The sequence below is a fragment of the Ursus arctos genome, unplaced genomic scaffold (assembly GCF_023065955.2).
Source record: "Ursus arctos isolate Adak ecotype North America unplaced genomic scaffold, UrsArc2.0 scaffold_7, whole genome shotgun sequence".
Lineage (NCBI taxonomy): Eukaryota > Metazoa > Chordata > Mammalia > Carnivora > Ursidae > Ursus > Ursus arctos.
The window spans coordinates 14,888,683-14,910,059 of NW_026623089.1; the positions used below are offsets into that span (position 1 = coordinate 14,888,683).

Here is a 21,377-nt window from a genome sequence, read left to right on the forward strand (position 1 = left end):
CTAACAGAGATACAGCTTGATTTCACATGTTTTTTCATTGGAACACCCTCAAAAATAAATTATTATAAAATGATATATCCCAGGCTAACTATTTGAATAAAGTGACTTAGTATTTAAAGTATATGTAAAATTTTAAAAGATGAGAAAGACCTTCCAAAATGTCTTTAGTTTTAATACAGTTAATCAGAACAGAGGAATAATTTTAATATATATTTTTTAGTTAATAAAAGATCAAACAGTTGAGAATATAAGTTAAATAATCAGGTTACATTCTGAATGCATGTTTCAGCCATGTGTTACTAGCTTTTTTATTCATGAGTTGAAGAGTAAATCTTTCTATACTAACTGCGAAATCAAAGTAGAAATATAATAGTCCTTTATACCACTAACTTTATTCTCTGTGAAACAATGAAACTTTGGGAGTTAGGTTTCCTACGACTTCCCCAAATGCAACTTTCAAAATGCATGATATATAGTTTTCTAGCTGTAGAAAATGATCATACTCATTATTTCAAGGTTAAGCACTTTAGGTTCTCTACTATTTCTATATTTTGTTCCTTCCTTTAGGCTCACCTCCATAAAACCCATCACTTTGTACCAAATACATACAAATACTGAAGGACTGATTTACAATACTATTATAATTTCTTTTTCTGTCACAAAAAAATAAATATGACTTGTTGCAAATGGACATCTCAATACTACTTTTATTTTATTTTTTTAAAGATTTTATTTATTTATTTGAGAGAGAGAGAGCACAAGCAGGAGGAGCAGCAGAGGGAGAGGGAGAAGCAGGCTCCCCGCTGAGCCGGGAGCCCGAACCAGGGCTTGATCCCAGGACCCTGACTTCAGGACCCAAGCTGAAGGCAGATACTTAACTGACAGAGCCACACGGGTGTCCCTCAATACTACTTTTAGAATAGGAAAATATTCAAAATAATAGTGCCTGCATTGTTATGCGTGATATTCCCTGCATTTCTTATTTGTCTAAATAGATGGCTGTCAAAGTACCACAGCAATCTAAAATGACTAACTTCGACAAATGTTAAGGATTTCAAGTACTTTTTAATTGATCTATATGTTGACTTTAAGAGCTCTGGATACAAACCTGTATATCCATATAGAAGTTATACAATATTTATTTTGGTTGATAATATTAAGTTTATTCAAATTATTTAATATTATATTGGAATAGAAGTTATTGTGATACGTTACCTTCAACATAATATAATTTTTATAAAGGCATCGTTAAAATTTTATTTTCTGCAAACTACGAATTATCTCAGGAGGATGAAATTATATGCTCTTGTTGAGGAAGTAATTTTTGCTACCTTTCATTGCTCAAGCCCAGAATTTTAACAGAAATAAGGAATTAATACCACCTTCTTAAGAACTAAGCTGAGGGGCGCCTGGGTAGTTAAGTGGCTGACTCTTGGTTTCAGCTCACATCATAATCTTGGTGTAGTGAGATGGAGCCCCATGATGGGCTCTGTGCTCAGCTTGGAGTCTGCTTCAGATTCTGTTTCCTTCCCTCTCCCTCCTCCTCTGCCCCTCCCCTGCTCATGTGCTCAAGTGCTTGCATGCACTCTCTCACTCTCTCTAAAAAATAAATAAATAAATAAAACCTTAAAAAAAATAATTAAGCTGCGAGGCTTTATTGCATTCTTAAAGGCGTCCAATACAGAATTATATTCTCTTTTAAATTTTCAAACTCAAAAAATCAAATTAGAATCATATACAGTCTAAAGATCTTTTTATTAATAAGTATTGAGACAATTTTGAATACATTAAAAGTATTTTCAAAATGTATAATTATGAGTGGAGTTTAAACCTCAATTTTTAGTAATTCAATTTCAGCTATCATCTAAAAAAATCACTAGTGCCTATGAATAACTAAAAAAATAAATAATTCCAAAAGAAATATAATGAAACTTTAGGCATAAAACTCAGCCTGCAAAACACAAAAGTAGGCAAAAATATATGCAAACACATTCCTTATTTTTCATTGAGACATCTCAACGTTATTAGGATGGCAGTTAATTTGAAAGGTAATTTTCAATTTTACCAAATAAAAATTCCAGTGAGCTTTAAAGAAGTTAGAAAAGTTGTCTTAATGTTCACATGCAGAAGTAAAAATATAATAGCCCAAGTATCCATTGATAGATGAATGCATAAGGAAGATACGGTATGTATACACAATGGAATATTATTCAGCCATAAAGAATGATATCTTACCATTTTCAACAACATGTATGGACCTAGAGAGTATAATGCTAAGTGAAATAACTCAGTCAGAAAAAAACAAATACCATATGGTGTGGAATTTAAGAAACAAAACAAGCAAAGGAAAAAAAGAGAGAGAAACCAAGAAATAAACTCTTTTAACTACAGAGAACAAATTGATGGTTACCAGAGGGGAAGAATGTAGGGGGATGGGTGAATATGTGATGGGGATTAAAGAGTGCACTTATGATGAGCACTAAGTAATGTATAGAATTGTTGAATCACTATATTGTATACCTGCAACCAGTATAACACTATACGTTAACTATACTGGAATTAAAATTAAAAATTCAATTAAAAAAAGAAAAAAAAACAATGAAAAGGAAGAGATTTGAGGGGAACTAGACTTAAAGATACTAAAATATATTCAAGGTCTATGCAATTAAAATAGTGTAGTATCGGTGCATTGATAGAAAGACCAAAGGTATAGAATAGAAATTCAGAAACAGGCTCAACTATGATATACTAAAAATCCAGCATATCATATTATAAAAGTGGTATTTTAAATGATCAAGATAAAATCTTTTTCATAAATGGTATTCAGACAACTGGATAGCCATTTGGAAAAATATAAAATCAGATCCAGTCCTCACACCATACGCATACAAAAAACTCTAAATGGATAAGACATCCTAGCATACAAAATAAAACTTGAAACATATTAGAAGAAAAAATTGCATGATAACATAGGTATACTGAAAAGCATGGTAAAAAGAAATGTCATGAGTAAAATCAAAAGATATGACAAATTGTGAGAAAACTGACAATATATGTGACATAAAAGGGCTAAAATCCTTAATGTATAAGGAACTCTTTAATAATAAGGGAATGACTGACAATTCCAGAGAAAAACTGGCAAAACACATAAATAGAAAATTCACAAACAATTATATAAAAGTGGTTCTTAAACATATGAAAAGATGTTCAACTTATAAATAGGGAAATATGAGCTAAAACTATACTGTCACTTCTCCCCCATCAAATTGTCAAAATTTCAAAAGTATAGCAATATGCTCTGCTTAAGGGACTGTGGGCAAACTGTGCTCCTACACAATTATGAGCTGGTATGAATACAAAATGAGAAAATCCCTACGGGGGAGAAATTAGCAATATCTAACAAATCTATGTGAGCATTTATTCTTCAACCCAGCAATCCCACTTACAGGAACTTGGAAGTAAACCACCAGCAATATGAAAATATATGAGCATAAGTTTATTTACTGCAGCATCATTTATAATTACATAATATTGTAAATTATCTAAATGTCCATGCACACAAGATTTGTTAAATAAACTACAGTATATAAACACAATGGAATACCATACATCTGTAAATAAAACCAAACAAAAAGATAATGAAGATCTTAATGACCTAATATAGATACAGATCTATGATATGTTACCTTTTGTGTAAGAAGGAAAAAAATGAATGTATATGTATATGTGTGTGTATATATATATATACACATATATATAAGAAACATGCATGTACATAAAACATATATATATAGAGAGAGAGATATACGAATCACAGCAAGGATAAACAAGAAAACAAGTCAGTTACCTACTGGAGGAGAAAATGGGAACTAATCACTCTGAGTATATTTTTAAGTACTTTTGTCTTTTGAAAGAATGTCGATGTTCAACCTATTCCCATATATATATATATATATATATTAAGCCAATAAGAATGAGAAAGAGGAAAAAAAACCTAAAACAGAGACTAAGAGAAATGAATCTAATAAATTTCAAATGAATACTATATAGCCACCCTGAAGGGAAAGGAAGGAAGGGATGGAGAAGAGTAGGTGAGGAGAGGTGAGGAGGAACAGAAAAGGAAGGAAAGGAGGAAGGGAGGAGGGGAGGGAAGAAAAAAGAAGAGGGACCATTCCAAATAACTTCCTAATGCAGTATCTGACTATATATTCTCAATCCTGGGCAGAGTAAGGTGGAGGAGTCAAACTTCAAAATCTTTTTAGTTTTGCTTATTAAAGTGATATAGACAAAGCAATTCTGAAAGTATTTCTTGTATTAGAGAACTGAACAAATAAGAAAAGTGTTAATGTCACTGGAAGCTAGTGTTTTCACTGAGGAAGAAGAGACACAGATATTAAACTGGAGAAGGCCCATAAGAACCTTGGAGAGATACACTGGAACTGGAAGTCTGAGTATGAAGTAATGCTTTCTAAAATATGTATATGTGTGTATATGCATGCATATGTACACATGTACATGTATATATGTACTTATTTGTACATATAAATAAGTATTTCCTTGTTCTGTTCACTGAACAGTCCACTAAGTTAAGACACCTCCGTAGCAAAGAGCATATCTAGCACCAAGATATTGGCCTCTAATATAATTCTTCATTACAAGGAATCAGAATTCTACAAAAATATTTTTTAAATGGCTGATCTGAGGCAGGACAGGTAAAGATGAGCCTGGGACATCTTCTTCTATCAGAAAGTAAGGAATTATTCACAAAATGATGGGTCTATGTCACAAAAATACAAGCAAGCTTGAAATAGCTCCCACTGGCCAAATCTGGAACAAGATGAGAGCTGAATGATGAAGTATAACAGTGATTTATAATCATTGGAGAAAACAGGAATTCATGAGTTCATCCCAATAATAAATAAATAAATGGTGGAGAAAGAAGAGCTCTTGCTAACAGTAGAATTTTAAGAACTCACTAGTAAATGTAGAGAAGTATGGGAGTTGGTAATTATCATAGTAAAGATAGAGATCGGGCAAGAACAACCAATTTTTTCTTCTTATAAATATGTCATATCCTATAAGAGAAATTTGTTTCATGTCTAACTCACTCAAAAAAGACAAAAGAAAAAGAAAGAATTCAGGTCTATTTGTCATATCTCTAATCAAAATCCAAGATCTTGCATTCTAATAGAAGTGTCACTACCCGTGGAAAAATATATTCATTACAGGGGATGAAATTAATGAAATCTCAAATAAATATATAAATGTATATATGTAAAAATTTATAAATATATGTATAAATGTATCACCTATACCTAATGCTGTGCTAATTCAAATGAATGATCTTCCCATCTTATTTCCCATGTGTCAAAATCAGCTGATATAATCATTTATGCAAATCTATTACAAATATAATCAGCTGATATGTTGAAATGTTTGGCACAGCCATTATAGATTTTCATGTAACCTATATAATAATGTGATTAGGAATCAAGACTATCATAATCTATCAATTTCATTGTAGACCTCACACATAAATGAAATTAAAATATCAGAGTGGAGTACTTCACAATTATTTTCAACAAAAGGAGAAAGCAATATTACAAAGAAAATTCTAAATTCTTTCTTAACTAAAATTTTACATATATGAATGTTAAATAATCAGATTAAGAAAAAGTGTTTCAAGATATGTTTTATTTTTTTATTTTTTTAAAGATTTTATTTATTTGTTTATTTGAGAGAGAGAGAGAGAAAGAGGGAGAGAGCATAAGCAGAAGGGACAGAGAGAGAGCATGGAGCCCAACACAGGGCTTGATCCCACGACTCTGAGGTCATGACTTAAGCTGAAATCAAGAGTTGGACGGTTAACCAACTCAGCCACCCTTGGGTGCCCCTAAGCTATGTTTTGTTCTGTAACAAACCACTGTGTTAAGTAACATAAAAGTAAAATTTCTTTTTAAATAGTCTGTTTTTAGAAAAGCCTTAATTTATGTTGTTAAAATTATTGTACCTATTCAGGAAAGTATATTTTTCTATCAAAGATTGAGATGCCCTTCATAATTTAAAAACCCTAAAAGCACATAAGGTGTGTATTATATATTTAATACACAAATATATAATTCAAGTAAATAAAATAAGAGCTCAATTGGATATATTTGCACTAGTTATCTATTGCTAAATAACAAATCACAAAAGTTTAACAATTTTAATCAACACAATTATTATCTCACAGTTTTTGTAGGTCAGGGTCTGAACATAGAGCAAAGTTGGGCTCTCTGATTTTGAGATGAGGTAGGATGCAATCAAGGCACTGGCTGGAGCTGGCGTCTGCTGTATAGATGCAACCAAGGTGTCAGCTGGGGTTGGGTTCTCAACAGAGGTTTGACTGGGGCTGGGCTGCTTCTAAGCTCCATCAGGTTGCTGGCAGAATTTATTTCCTTGTGGCTATAGAACTAAAGGCCCTGGTTTCTTCCTTATTATTGGCTGGAGGCTGCCCTCGGCTCCCAGAAGATGCCTTCGATTCCACTTACTTCTTCAAAGCTAGCCAGAAAGGAGAGACTCCCTAGAGCAAATCTTCTAGCAAGACACAGACTTAAAGGGGTGCCTGGTGGCTCAATCGGTTAAGCATCTGCCTTTGACTCAGGTCATGATCTCAGGGTCCTGGCATCAAGAACCAGTCAGACTCTTTGCTCAGTGGGAAGTCTGCTTCTCCCTCTCACTTTCCCTCTGGGCTCCCTCTCTCTCTCTTTCTCTCTCAAATAAATAAATAAAATCTTTTTTTAAAAAAGGACAGACTTAAAGCATATTCATGGAAGTGACATGCCATAATTATAGAAGAGATATACCATTACCCTTGCCATATTTTCTGATTTAGAAGTCAAAGACCCTGCCCACACTATATAATAGTGTGAATACCAGGAGACAGAGATCATTGATAGTCATCTTAAGGTCTGTCCACTGTAATATTTTGTCAAACATAGAATTTCTTATTATAAAATATTTCAATATATTTATTTGAGATATGAACATATATTAACCTAATTCACATAATAAATAATTTGAGAAATTAGATTATTTGAAGTTCCAACTCAGATTATAGGAGGTAAAGTGAATGTGAAGGGTAAGTGTAGATATAAATAATAATTCTTTAAACATATTAATATTGCATTATATAAATTATACTAATATTTCTAATATGAAGGCTAAGTAATATTTTTAAATTCAGAATCTTTCTGTATAAAGATTAGATACAAACATTAAAAGGCTTCAGAAGTCTTTTTTCTTTTTTTAAAGATTTTATTTATTTATTTGACAGAGATAGAGACAGCCAGCGAGAGAGGGAACACAAGCAGGGGCAGTGGGAGAGGAAGAAGCAGGCTCATAGCGGAGGAGCCTGATGTGGGGCTCGATCCCATAACACCGGGATCACGCCCTGAGCCGAAGGCAGATGCTTAACTGCTGTGCCACCCAGGCGCCCCTTCAGAAATCTTCTGAATGGTTTAATTAAAAACATAACTTCAAAGTGTTCTGTGTCTAAAGCAAAGGGATAATCATCCTTTCTTCCCAGTAAGTAAACTAAGCAAACAGGCAGACCTTTTAAGAAAACACATTTAGGCTGAAATATTTATTAGGGACTTTGAAAGGGCAAATATTGTCGTTATATGTCACCTAAATAATGACTATCTCTTTTGTGAATTATCACATTGCATTATAAATGTAACTTTTAAAAAACAAAATATAAAATAATGCCATGTTCTAAGTGCTAAAATATAGCATTTCATCTTGTCCCTATTAATTTAAATATTTAAATATACATACATAAACATCTTATCATGAGATATACATTTTCTACTCAGAAACTAAAAAGAGGGGGTGGACATCTAATTGCTTTAATTTTGAAATATCATGACAGATGATTTAAAACAGCTGAGAATCTGATAATAAATTTGCCTTTTCACAGGCAATTATAAAAAGTACACATAAGATAAAACACACTGGCTTTTGTTTTTTCCTCTAAAAATACCTATTAAAATGATATGCAATATGAGCAAAAATATAATATTAGAGAGTAGCACAGTATCAATATTAATAACATATTTCTAAGGCAATTTAACTTAAAAAAATCAAAAACAAAGGTAATGTAAATCCTCAAATAGTACAGGAGGTACAGGTTTTAAAATTATAAGGCTGTATGGATTTCAGAGACCAATAATGATAAGTAGAACTAACCAGGTAAGTTGAAGACAACTAAAAAAGGTAGAGTTTACTTTTTTATGCTTAAAAGGCTAGAGAGCAAAAGAGTGAAAAATTACCAGGACTGGATGCAGAACAGGACAGAATCCCAGGATCATTTGGGGGATCCTTTTGTCCCTAATTATGGATGGAGACAATATTTCACAGGAAAATGGATTAGAGTCTAGGCCCACCAAAGTTTGGTGAACTAAGTCCTGAAGCGTAATCTTAGGAATTAGAGCGTAGTGAGGCCTTCCAGAGACTGTATATTTACTTTGAACCAAACTTATGTCTGAAAATGATTAAGGTTCTACTGTTCTCATGCACATAGCAGAATTAAATTTCCTTTGAAAAGATTGCATCCAAGGTCTCAATCTATAATTAGATTTTGCAAATATGGTATCGAGGACAAAATGAAAAATAACCAGACATGGAAACAGATAAGAAAACAAGAACGGGAGCTACTGGAAACAAAGGATGATGAAATAGGGCTACAGGAATCCAGATATTATCAGGAAAAAGACCCAGGTCTTAAAATAATGATCTTCATTATAATGGAAGAGATAAAAGAAAAGATTAGAAATTTGCCTAAAAAATGGAAACAACAGAAGACAATTATAAACTATAATAGATAGTTTAAGAATTTAATCTGAAAAAGTGGGAACTATAAAAACAACAAAATGAAAATGCAATAACCAAAATTAAGAACTGAATGAATGAGATTAATAACCAAATTAGACACAGCAGAAAAGAGAAAAGTGAACTGAAAAACAGGTCAGGAAACAAGGGAAAAATATAAAAGAAACCTAAGAAATATGGTGTTAGTAGAGTCCCAAAGCAGAAGACAGAGGAAACAGAGAAGAAGAAACATTTGAAGAGTACTGGCTGAACTTTCTAAAATTCCTGACTGATAAATGAAAAAAAATAATTATAAGAAGGATTAAGCATATCAACAATTTTTGTTCAAAAACCAAGGAATAAAACAGACATAAGAAGAAATTAAAAATCTGAATAGTTTATATTCTTTTAAAGAATTGAATAGTTTATATCTTATTTTAAGGAAATAATTAAAATCTTTCCACATAGAAAAATCTAGCGCCATTGCTTATGTTCCACATATGCATGAAACCGTATGATAATTGTCTTTCTCAGCTTGATTTACTTCACTTAGCATAATCCCTTCCAGTTCCATCCATGTCAAAGCAAATGGTGGGTATTCATCTGAGGACGGGAGGGAAATCCAAAGGGGGAGAAATCAGAGAGAGAAATGAACCATGAGAAAATATGGACCCCCCCCCAAAACAAACTGAGGGTTTCAGGGGACAGGGGGGTGGGTAACAGAGTGATAGGTATTAAGGAGGGTACATACTGTGATAAGCACTGGGTGTTATATGCAACTAATGAATTACTGAACACTACATCAAAAACTAATGATGTACTATACAGTGGCTAACTGAACATAATAAAAAAAAAGAGGGGGGCTCAAACAAAAATTTGGGGGAAGAAAAAAAAGAAAGAAGGAACAATCTAGGGCCATTTGGCCACCATAGGGATATTACCTAACAATGGAGAAGACAAGGAAGTTTTAAACAGAACCCCCCAAAAAAATCACTAACCGTATGGAAAAGACTGATGTTTCAGATTATATTAAAATTAAGAACTCTCTTCATCAAACATATACAAAACAGTGTGAAAATCCAAACCACACAGTGGTAATTTACCACACATATCACCAACAAAAAACATGCATCCAGAATGTATAAAACATTCTTACAAATGATTAAGAATTCAGTAGAAAAAAAAATCACAAGAAATGCGAAAGAGCACAATTTCATAAAAGAGAAAAAAATTGGGGTTAAATAAATGAAATCTTTAAAAGATTAAACACATAAATCTTTGAGAACTTTAGTCCTTAAGAAAATCCAAATTCAACTTGCAACATCAGAATCCTTAAAACTAAAATGTCTTTTATTTTTTTTAATTTTTTTTATTTTTTAAAGATTTTTATTTATTTATTTGGCATAGAGACAGCCCGCGAGAGAGGGAACCCAAGCAGGGGTAGTGGGAGAGGAAGAAGCAGGCTCCCAGTGGAGGAGCCTGATGCAGGGCTCGATCCCAGAACGCTGGGATCACGCCCTGAGCCGAAGGCAGACGCTTAATGACTGTGCTACCCAGACGCCCCTAAAATGTCTTTTAATACCAAGTATTGTCAAGCATACAGACATTAAGAAAACTTAAACAGCCATGGACACTACATCAACAACTAGTGATGCACTATTAAAAAAAATAATTAAAAAATAAACATTAAATTAAAAAAAGAAAAAAAGAAAAAGAAAACTTATACAGCCCTGGAAAGAATATGATTTGATGTAACAATATTACAAAACAGTCAATCCTCTGAAATTAAAACTATGGACACTCAATACATACCCATCAAAAATGTGCGAAGTTGTGAACCAGGAGATATACATGAGAATAATAATAAGAGCACTGGTTTTCATGTAAAATGAAAACAAAGCTAAGATTATCAAATAAGAAACAGGAGAATGAATAAATGAAGTGTGGTACAATAATGCAACAAAATACATCGTTGAAAAGGATCAAATTACAGCTACATGGATGCAACAACTTAGATGAGTATCAAAACACGTTGGGTGAAAAACACGACACGAAACAATATAGCCACAGACTAGAAGAAAATATTAGCCAAAGATATATCTAATAAAGGACGGTTATCTAAAACATATGCAGGACATTCGGGAGGGTATGTGTTGTGGTCAGCGCTGTGTATTGTGTAAGACTGAGAAATCACAGACCTGTACCCCTGAAAGAAATAATATATTATATGTTAATAATAAAATTTTAAAATATATATATATATATATAAAGAACTGTTAGAACTTAACAATAAGAAAACAAACAACCCAATTAAAAAATGGGCCAAAGACTCCACACCAAAGAATAGATACAAACAAGATATAGCAAATAAGCACACAAAAAGATGCTGTACATGATATGTCATCAGGGGCATTCAAACTAAAACAACGAGATACACACACTTTTGTGTGTATCGACTTTTGTGTGTAACAACTACACACAATTTTGAACAGGCAAAATCCAGAACACTAACAACTCCAGATGCTCATAAGTACGGGGAATGTGGAGCATCAGGAACACTCAGACATTGCTGGTGGGAATGCAAAATGGTACAGCCACATTCAAATACATTCTCACAGTTTCTTCCAAAATTAAAAATACTGACCACATATGATCCAGCACTTGTTCTCCTTTGTACTGACCAAAGAAGGTGAAAATTTATGTCCACAGACAAAAGTGCACGTGAGTATTTACAGTGACTTTATTTATTCACAATTGCTAAAATCTGGAAGCAATCAAGATGTCCTCCAGTAGGTGAGTGGACAAATAAACTATGGTACATCCAAACAATGAAATATTATTCAGCACTAAAAAGAAACGAGCTATTAAACCATGAAAATATATGGAGGAAACTTTAATATGTATCATTAAGTGAAAGAAACCAATCTGAGAAGGCTACATACTGTATGAGTCCACCTACATACCGTTCTGTAAAAGGCAAAACTACGGAAACAGTAAAAAGACCAGTGTTTGCTAGGAGTTACGGGAGATGGATGAATAGTTGAGGCACAGGGAATTTTTAGGTCATTGAAACAACTCTGTTTGATACTATAGTGGTGGTACAAGTCATTTATACATTTACCAAAGACCACAGAATATACAAGACCAAGAGTGAACCCTAATGTAAACTTGGATTTGGGTGTAGTTTTTTTTGTTTTGTTTTATTTATTTGAGAGAGAGAGAGAGTCAGGGCGGGGGAGGTGGGAAAGAGCAGAGGGAGAGGGACAAGCAGACTCCACACTGAGCGTGGAGCCCAATGCAAGGCTTGATCCCAAGACCCTGAGACCATGACCTGAGCCAAGATCAAGAGTCAGACACTCAACTAACTGAGCCACCCAGGTGTCCCAGGACTTTGGGTTTTAATGATGTGTCAACGTAGGTTCATAAATTCTAACAAATGTACCAGCCTGGTAAAAGTTATTGATAATGGAGAAAGCTATGCATGCATGTAAGGGGTATACAGAAAATGTTTGTACCTTCTGTTCGATATTGCTGTGAACCAAAAACTGCTCTAAAAACGAACGTCATTACAGGACGCCTACATGGCTCAGTTGGTTAAGCATATGCCTCTGGCTCAGGTCATGATCACAGGGTCCTGGGATCCAGTTCGGCATCATGCTCCTTGCTCAGCAGGGAGCCTGTTTCTCCCTCCGCCTGCCATTCCCCCTGCTTGTGCACGCTCTCACACCTGCTCTCTCTCCCTGACAAATAAATAAATGACTAAATAGATAGGTAGATAGGTAGACAGATAAATAAAATCTTCAAAAAAAAAAAAAACAAAACAAAAAACTAAAGTCCATTAAAAAGAATCCAGATTGACAAAACAAGACAATGAAAAGATTAAAAATTACCAATTCAATGTCTTCAAAATTAAGGAAAAAAGCTAAAAATAATGGATTAAAATAAAATAAAAATTGAAATTACTGATAAATTAGAAAGTATTTCACATTAAAAAATATATAAACTGAAGAGTGATTAATCTGAAACCTAGTGTAGTTAGAGCACAAGTCTCTGAAGAATAAAATCAATCTCTATATCATGTAATTCTTTCCCTAGGGAACAAACAGTATTAACAATTTTTGTTACCTAAAGAATACTTAATTTTAATTAGCTACTAAATATTTTATATTAAAACTGGGATTTAATAGCTCACAAATACTACTGATAAATTTTATGATACAACAAATCCAGAAATAGTGCCTCAATTCTCATTTGCCAATTATCCTTAATAAAGAAATTATGGGGGGTGGCGCCTGGGTGGCTCAGTGGATTAAGCAACCAACTCTTGATTTCGACTCAGGTCATGATCTCAGGGTCATGGGATCAAGTCTGGCATCTGGCTCCATGCTCAGCAGGGCATCTGCTTGAGATCCTGTCCCTCTGCCCCTCCCCCAACTCATGTGTGCATGCAGATGTGCAGTTTCTCTCTCTAAAATAATTAAAACCTTTTTAAAAAATAAAGAAATAATGAGTACACAGTAAGTAAGGAACACTGTTTTTTTAGTTCTAGAAGCCTAGATGGAAGTTCTACTCTAACACTAATTAAATTGTGACCTTGGACAAACTAACTTTTGTAAGTATCTGTGTCCTTAAGAGTAAAATGGGGATAATAATACTACCTACTTTATAAAACTATTGTAGGAATTAAATACAAGTGCCTAACCCAGAGATAGACATTTGGTAGAGTTCAATATATGTTATCTATGATGACGACAGTAATGACAGCAATGAGGAAGAGTAAAAACATAAAAAATAGAGGGTATTATATTTGCACCTGCAAATGTCAAAGCAAGACAAAAAGATAATTATTTGAGAAACAGATTACACTGGAATATTTTCAATCATCTATCTTTTTCATAGAAGAGTGCTGCACTGGGGCCACCAGAAATGAATCAAACTGGCATAGCAGTGTATAGCAGTGATTTATCTTAAAATGCACATACATTTGAAATGCATCCAAATTTTGATAAAACATCTACACATATACCAGATATATATTTTACATTAAAATGTTGAAATTTACTGTACTTTATTTCTTCACAGAAGGTTAAGTTGGAACATACTAGGAGACTATTTATTTCATCCTCTGATATTTTAAGATAATTTTTAATAATAAATACAGAAGAGGGCGCCTGGGTGGCAGTCGTTAAGCATCTGACTTCGGCTCAGGGTGTGATCCCAGAGTCCTGGGATCAAGCCCTGCATCAGGCTCCCCCCTCTGCTTCTTCCTCTCCCACTCCCCCTGCTTGTGTACCCTCTCCCACTGGCTGTCTCTCTGTCAAGTAAATAAATTAAAAAATCTTTTAAAATAATAATAATAAATACAGAAGAATGGCCGAAACAAATTCAAAGTTTAAAGTACATTTTCTTTCTTTGGTATTTAAGTCTGTTTCTTTCTGTAATTGTTTCCAACTTATAATTAGCATATCCTACACATTAATTTGATACTCCGTTCCTTACTGTGCACTTCTTTTATACTAACATCTGTACAATTCTATATGTGTTGAGATCTATTCTGACCATCTAGAATTAAAACCACTTAACTTTACTATGCCTTATATCAATGTAATAGTCAAACTGGAGATCACGGACTATAGCTAGTCTCCTAAGAAACAGCCTCCAATGAGAATAGCTCTAATAGAAGAGATGGAAAGTATGCAAAGGCTTTAAGAGGTGAATGTGGATAAAAGAACAAGTTAGCCCAAACACCCCACAGACAGTTGACTAAACTAATACCAGAAGACACACTTAATCAATACCTTTCACTTAAGGTAATTCAAATGAAAGTGCTTTAATTAAGGATGCCAAGCAAGGTGCCAAAGGAACAGTAATTACTCATGGAAGGGTATGCTAACTCCTGTAAAAAAAAAAAAAAACACCCTAAAATCTCAGTACTTTTACACAATTAATGTCTGATTATAGCTTAACGCACAGTCCAGTGTTAGGAGGTGGAGTTGGGGAAGACCTCTTGCTCCATGCAGTCTTCCAAGACTGAGCTGTTCTTGAGATCCACAATCTCTCAGGTCCTCATCCTCCTCTCCACTGCACTACTGAATAGGGGCAAAGAGGATGTATGGCACAGAGCTTTTTAGGTACCAGGCCTGGAGTGATGGACATAATGCTTATTGGTCAGAACCCAATTACATGACCTCCAACCTAACCAACAGTAACTAAAAAACAGAGCCTGGTTGTGTTCAGAAAGTTTTCACAATTGATAACTAAATGAAATACAATCTAGTACAGCTCTGGGGCTCAGAAAGACTAATTGCAGAGCTAATAGATTTGGAAGTATGTTCCTAAAAATCCAAAAGTTTTAAAGGCAGGAAGGCACACTCCAAAAGAACCCAAACTTTTTCTTGACATGGGGGTATTTTTTACTCAAGTTGGACTTCTTACCAGGAGAGCACCTTCCTGGAGAGTTGGAGGTGACAATATTAAATCTGTTTTCACATGGGGCAAGCTTAAACTGAATTAGTAACCTGCTTTCTCAACTGATATGTTGAGATTTATGGCTTTATGGTCTCTCACTGAATAAATGTTTTTGAAATAAAGGAAGCATAGGTGTTCCTCAAATACCTTATTTCTTAGATATTAAGGCTGCTTGGCTCATGAGCACACATAAACAATTAGACCTATCTGTAGTTGTGAATACAGTGGGCAAAAATGAGCTAGAAAATTTTAACAATATTTAGTGTATTTGAAGACTATATTCACCAGCTGTTTATCCAATTGTGTTTATGAAGCTGATAATCTATATGCAAATTAGATACATTGTAAAAAGTAAGGTTGTACAGCAAATGATTCCTTTGTATTTTTCGTATAACAACTTAATGTAGATTAGGGCACAGTGATGAAACAGGTAGTATATTTCCTCATTCCCAATATAGAAGACTTTTAAAAACAACAAGAGAAATTGGGAAAAACAAAAATCCTAAGATATTTGTTTTATAAAGCCCCTGCTATGTGCCAGAAACTAGTCTAGAAAAGAAGGCACATGTTTGATCTTCCTAAAATGGAAAAGGCACTGACATCATCTTCTGCCTCCTTCCCATAAAAAAAAAAAAGCCTAGATATAACAAAATAGAAAAAAAATGGAAAAATGGGTAATAATCTTAGATATTGCTGGCCTAAAGGTAAACTGGGGAGGAAAAAGCTACTCAGAAAGACCATCCTCCTATGGCAATATTTCCCAAAGTATATCAAGGACTATTATTTCACAGTCACCTAGAACAGTTGTAATAAAGCAAAATTTTGGTCCCCGAGCTAGAATTTAAGTCACTATATTTCTAGAGATTTCTTTTTCTTTCTTTTTTTTTTTAAATTTTTTATTATGTTAGTCACCATACTAGAGATTTCTTTTCACACTAATTTTGAGAACCAGTGTCCTCAGCATAACATAAGTAGCTATGAAAAAGCCATGACACTAAAGATAAAAGGTTATAAGGAAGAGAAAAGGATATTCAATTATGAATTAATTTACTAAATTAAAAGATCCTGCTTAGTAACAGTAACCCATATCTCATATAATCATTTTATAATTCCAAATGTCTTTCAGAAGTTTAATCAATTTATTGTGGAAAAAAAGTAAAATATGATTCTGGATCAACCCATCAATTTTCATTAATCTACCAACATAATATCAAATGATACCATCAATATATATAACTTTCTCAAGAAGTTAGTAAATTGCTCTAAGATCTTATGTGCAGTAAATGAAACGACAAAAGTTCTGTGGCTAAAAAAAAGCACAAACTGATGAGGTAAGTGATTCTCAACTGTTAAGTGTAACAGTTATCTCCATAATTATGGATTTCTTTTTTTAAAAAAGATTTTTTTTATTTGTTTGACAGAGGGAGAGAGAGAGCACACAAGGCGGGGCAGCAGGCAGAGGGAGAAGCAGACTCCCCGCTGAGCAGGGAGCCCAATGTGGGACTCAATCCCAGGACCCTGGGATCATGACCTGAGCTGAAGGCAGACACTTAACCAACTAAGCCACCCAGGCACCTCAATAATTATGGATTTCTAATGGAACTTACTAAAAGGTCTAAAAGGGATGCCAAGGATAGTAGACATCCTGAGTGCACAAGGCAACTCCACAAAACAACAAAAAATAATTGACCAAAACCCACATAACTTTTGAACAACACAACAAATGAACAGATTTTTGTTCATAATTATTTGGGCCTAGAACTTAATTCCATTTTATGTGTAAACACAGAGTAACTTTGCATGTTTACAACATACACTGAATTTTCTAGAAATGCAACTACATGTGACTTGAAAATACACCATATGCAATTTTGATCAGAATTTAACAAAAAAGTGTTCATCATTTCAGAAAACCTCACACCGATAGCTATGCTGTCCACAGCAGGTACAACACACATCTTTGAGAATGCCATATGTCTAGAGAACATCTGAGTCTCCTTTTAATAGACTAAGAACCAAATATTATTAGTAGTATCAACTTATTAATAGCACTGGATTTCATTAATAAAGTGGTTAAAGTTTTATTATTTCTACCCCACACATTTTTTTTTAAATCTGTAACACTACAATACAAAATCTTTGTGGTAGAAATTACATATTTTAAAATTATTTACTTGGGGGTTGCCAATTGTTTTTCAACATGGGACTCTTAAATGTTCCCAGAAGCCTACAATCCAGCTCTATTGGCTCTAATATCACTCTTTTTTCCAATCTGTCATCTATTTCCTAAAATCTATGAAATGATATATAGCTTCCAAAGTCTTTTTAAATATCAGAAACTGAATGAATGACTTGACATGTGGTGGGGCTTTCAAGACAGAAAATATATTTTCTGTGACATTTCATCATAATCCTGTCCATTTTTTAACCACTCAAAGATCCAGCTTATATTTGAAATATAATACTTCCTCATTTTCTCCATTTCAACAGCCTGTTGTTGATCATGGCATGAGATCTCCAGCTTCTGATTTACCATCTTGATTGGATCCAGAGTGAATGAAAGGAGTGTCAGAGACTTCCTCCACTTGGCCCTTTCTACCTTAATGGCTCATTTCTCACAGGTCAAAAAGCTAATATGAGGGTCCACAAGAGGCTACATTATCCATTCCAATTATGCACTTAGAGACAGGGAAAATTACCACAGAGTGAGTCTGCAGACCCAATATAATCAATTAAACAGATTTATACCAAAATTCCATTTATTACCTAGTCCCCATAAGTTCCCATTTTTACAAAAGGGCTATGACTCTTCATCTCTAAGTGCCAGGAGCACTCCCTAATTTTCAAGATAATTAATTATGAAAATGCATGAAGTTCTAGAGAACATTATTCCATCCCCATTGAGAATCATTGACCTAATAAAGTAATGTTTTCCTCTGCCCAACCAAAATACTTTGACCTTCACATTTACTGTGTACAAGACACAAGAACACTTCACTGACTTATTGGAATTCAGATATTTCCTGGTAATCAGAAGTAGATCAGAAAAGGTCTAATATAAGGCCAATCCAGAAACATGTTTTTTCTTTTTGTTTTTTTTTCTTCACTTGCAATAAAGATAAAATTTATCAGTGCTGTCTTTGGAAATATTAACACAACTTCTTAAGATACATAGTAGCAATATTGAAAAGATTTTTCAAGCAAATAAATTAATGATATTTTGGTGATTAATATCAGTTCAATACCTTATCCAAAGCCCTTCAGAAGTATCTGTGTTCCTTTTCCCATGACCAACTATTTACTAAATGACTTGAGGTCCCACTGGAGAAACAGTGAAGGAATATTTATGGTGTATATCGATGAGAAGGTATGGGTGCTTTTCCAACTTTATTTGATGGGTGCTCGGAACCAGAGATTCAGAGTGGAATCATAAGAATGAAGAATCACAATTTTCCATTGGGACAGCGGACATCAACCTTCTGTTTACTGGTTCATGATTTTTTTCTGGTAATGTAAGTCAAACAATAATCTACTTGGGCTGCCAAGTTAGTTCACCCCTCAGAACTCACTTAGGCATTACACAAATTCCTGCAAACCAACACACCCTGTCAGCCATCTGGTCTTGCTAACTGTTAAGGTAATTAAGAGTTAGGTGCAACCACCTGTCCTTTACTATTCTGGAATCCTAACATACCCACTGACACTAGGGAGCCCAGCTAACTGGTAATATTTTCTCTTGTCTACCATGGCCTACAGACAACAGCCACCACTGAGTTTCAAAGACTCCACAGCTCCCCTTACAAGTGTACTCTTTATTGTCTTAATGAAGAAAGTGTTCTGGAAAGCCTCCAAGAAAACAGAATCAATTAATGGTCTATCTGATATTATGTAATACATGTGTTCCAATACATCCAGCTTCCTGAGTTTTCTGACTCTGATGTTCAAAATTTCCTCTAGACAGTTCCAGCATCTCCCCACCTATTTACTAGATGCAATCAGCATGCCCATATTTTAAAAAGTCATCAGGAACTACAGGTATATCACTAAGACATGAAATCCTGGATCATAGAAGAGTGTTCTATATCAATAAATTCTCCCTTCTCCAGTCTTAGATTTCATGCTCCCTGATCCAAAACCCTTCAGGTCCACTCTCATACATGCACTGCTGATTCCTGCCTCTGCATATTTCTCAGGAACTGCAACTTTTTCAGTGATAAGCTCTTACCCATCTACAGCAGAGACTGTGTCTTCCCGGTCATGCTACACTGAGACCTGACACTTGTTACTGATCTGGAGACAATAAATGGAGGCAGGGTACACTCTGGAGGAGGACAAACATCTTTTTATGAAGCATAAACAGCAGGTGAAATTTTTGCATTGTTGCCAGGGAAAGGGAAGCTACCTTACTCTATCAAATGACAGAAGACTATTACTTCTACCCAGGAGTCTTCAAGGGAATAAATCTAGGATTCAGGGCTCTGAGGTCATACTTATAAGTGTCCCCATTGTATGCCTCAAACTCCCACTCCTTCTCATCAAGCAGTGACTCTGGCATGGGTGAATTGTCACTGCTGGTCTTTCAGTTTCCTTTGCAGCCAGCCAAACTTATAATTAAATCCTGGGCATAACTTTCAACATACTCTTCTAACTGTAGAAGGTAATGGTTTCAAATGCTTCCATGAAGACCATGTGATGTTCACAGAATGCCATGAGTTGATGGAAGGCTCCTTCTTTAAGGCTTTACAACAGTTAGCAAAAGCCAGCCAAGTCCACTATTATAGTTACCATCCCCCCCAACGACTTGCAAGTTCTAAAGCTGCTGCACAAACTGGCACTTCTCCTCCAGCCTACACTTCATCCTACCAAACACGGTTAATATTCCCCATAATTACACTATAGCACACCGGGATAACCACTGTCCCACTCACCGTGGGATAAGTCATCTAACTATAACATTGCCTGCTAAAGGTCTGTTACCAAGAGCCACTTTCAGCAGCAACTGCCTTAGTTGGAATTACGTCAGTAGCAGATGCCAAGATAGGATGGGGGTGTTGCCAAGGGCAGTTATCTCAGGAAGTACTGTGACAGAGGGGGAAATGTAGGACAAATTCTCACCCTTCATTGGCTGAGGAGGACCCACCTTTGCATAAACTATCTTACCCTTCCTGGTTGCACTGGCAGAAATGAGCACCTCTGGAACTAAAAGAGGAACAAAGATTCTCACACTGTCTGTGGAATACTGGAAAATACAGTAAACTGTCCACTATAGCTTTGGTGAAACTATGACAGCCAAGGGAGTTAGCAAGATACATCATAAGTATCTGCCACATTTTATCAAATCTTTTACCTATTTTTATTTTATTAAAATAAATTATCTCCCACTGAAAAACACCAGATTCTATCACAAGTGTTGTTAGAAGGCTGAAGAAAAACAAAATTAACTACTGATCTTCCTTACACTATTACATTGAAAAGGAATTTGACTGAGTGAGAAACACTGCATTTCACAGAATGTAAATATGTGTTACCTTTACATTATAAAACTGACATATTTACAAAAATAATATACCATGTTTTCTTTGAAGTCTGCATGTTGCTCCTCAAAAGTAAACAAGTTTCATAGAGAATACACCTCACTTATTACATATTTATCTTATAGTACATATCTTCATTAAATCATGTTTTAAGCGACCATTTCCATGTTCCAGCTGTGTTTTAGGTTAGAGCCAGAATCCTGCCAAGATAAATAATGTAGTGCCCCCTTTGAATGAACATTTTGGCCCCATTACTGAAGCCTGTTTGCTGTGTCTGTTCTTCCTCTTCCCCCAGCTTACACCCCAGGAAATGCATTCTTAAAATGGTCTCCATTTTCTTCCCTGAGCAATTGGTGAGGTGCATGGAGAAAAAAAAAAAAAAAAACTCTAGAAAGGGTATGGATCCCCCCCTCAACTCCTGTGGCCCCCAGGAGCTCCACATTCTATTGACCATCCAAACTTGAGCAGCAGTCAACTACTTTAGCTCAAGCCTTCTATGTTTCCAGTTGGTTTCGCTCCAGGTAA

At 34.7% G+C, this 21,377-nt stretch overlaps 1 protein-coding gene across 4 annotated transcripts in view; it reads right to left on the reverse strand.

The window, feature by feature from the left end:
* Positions 1-21,377, reverse strand: part of ATRNL1 (attractin like 1) — a 746,554-nt gene that overhangs the window by 488,423 nt on the left and 236,754 nt on the right. The window lies entirely within an intron of this gene.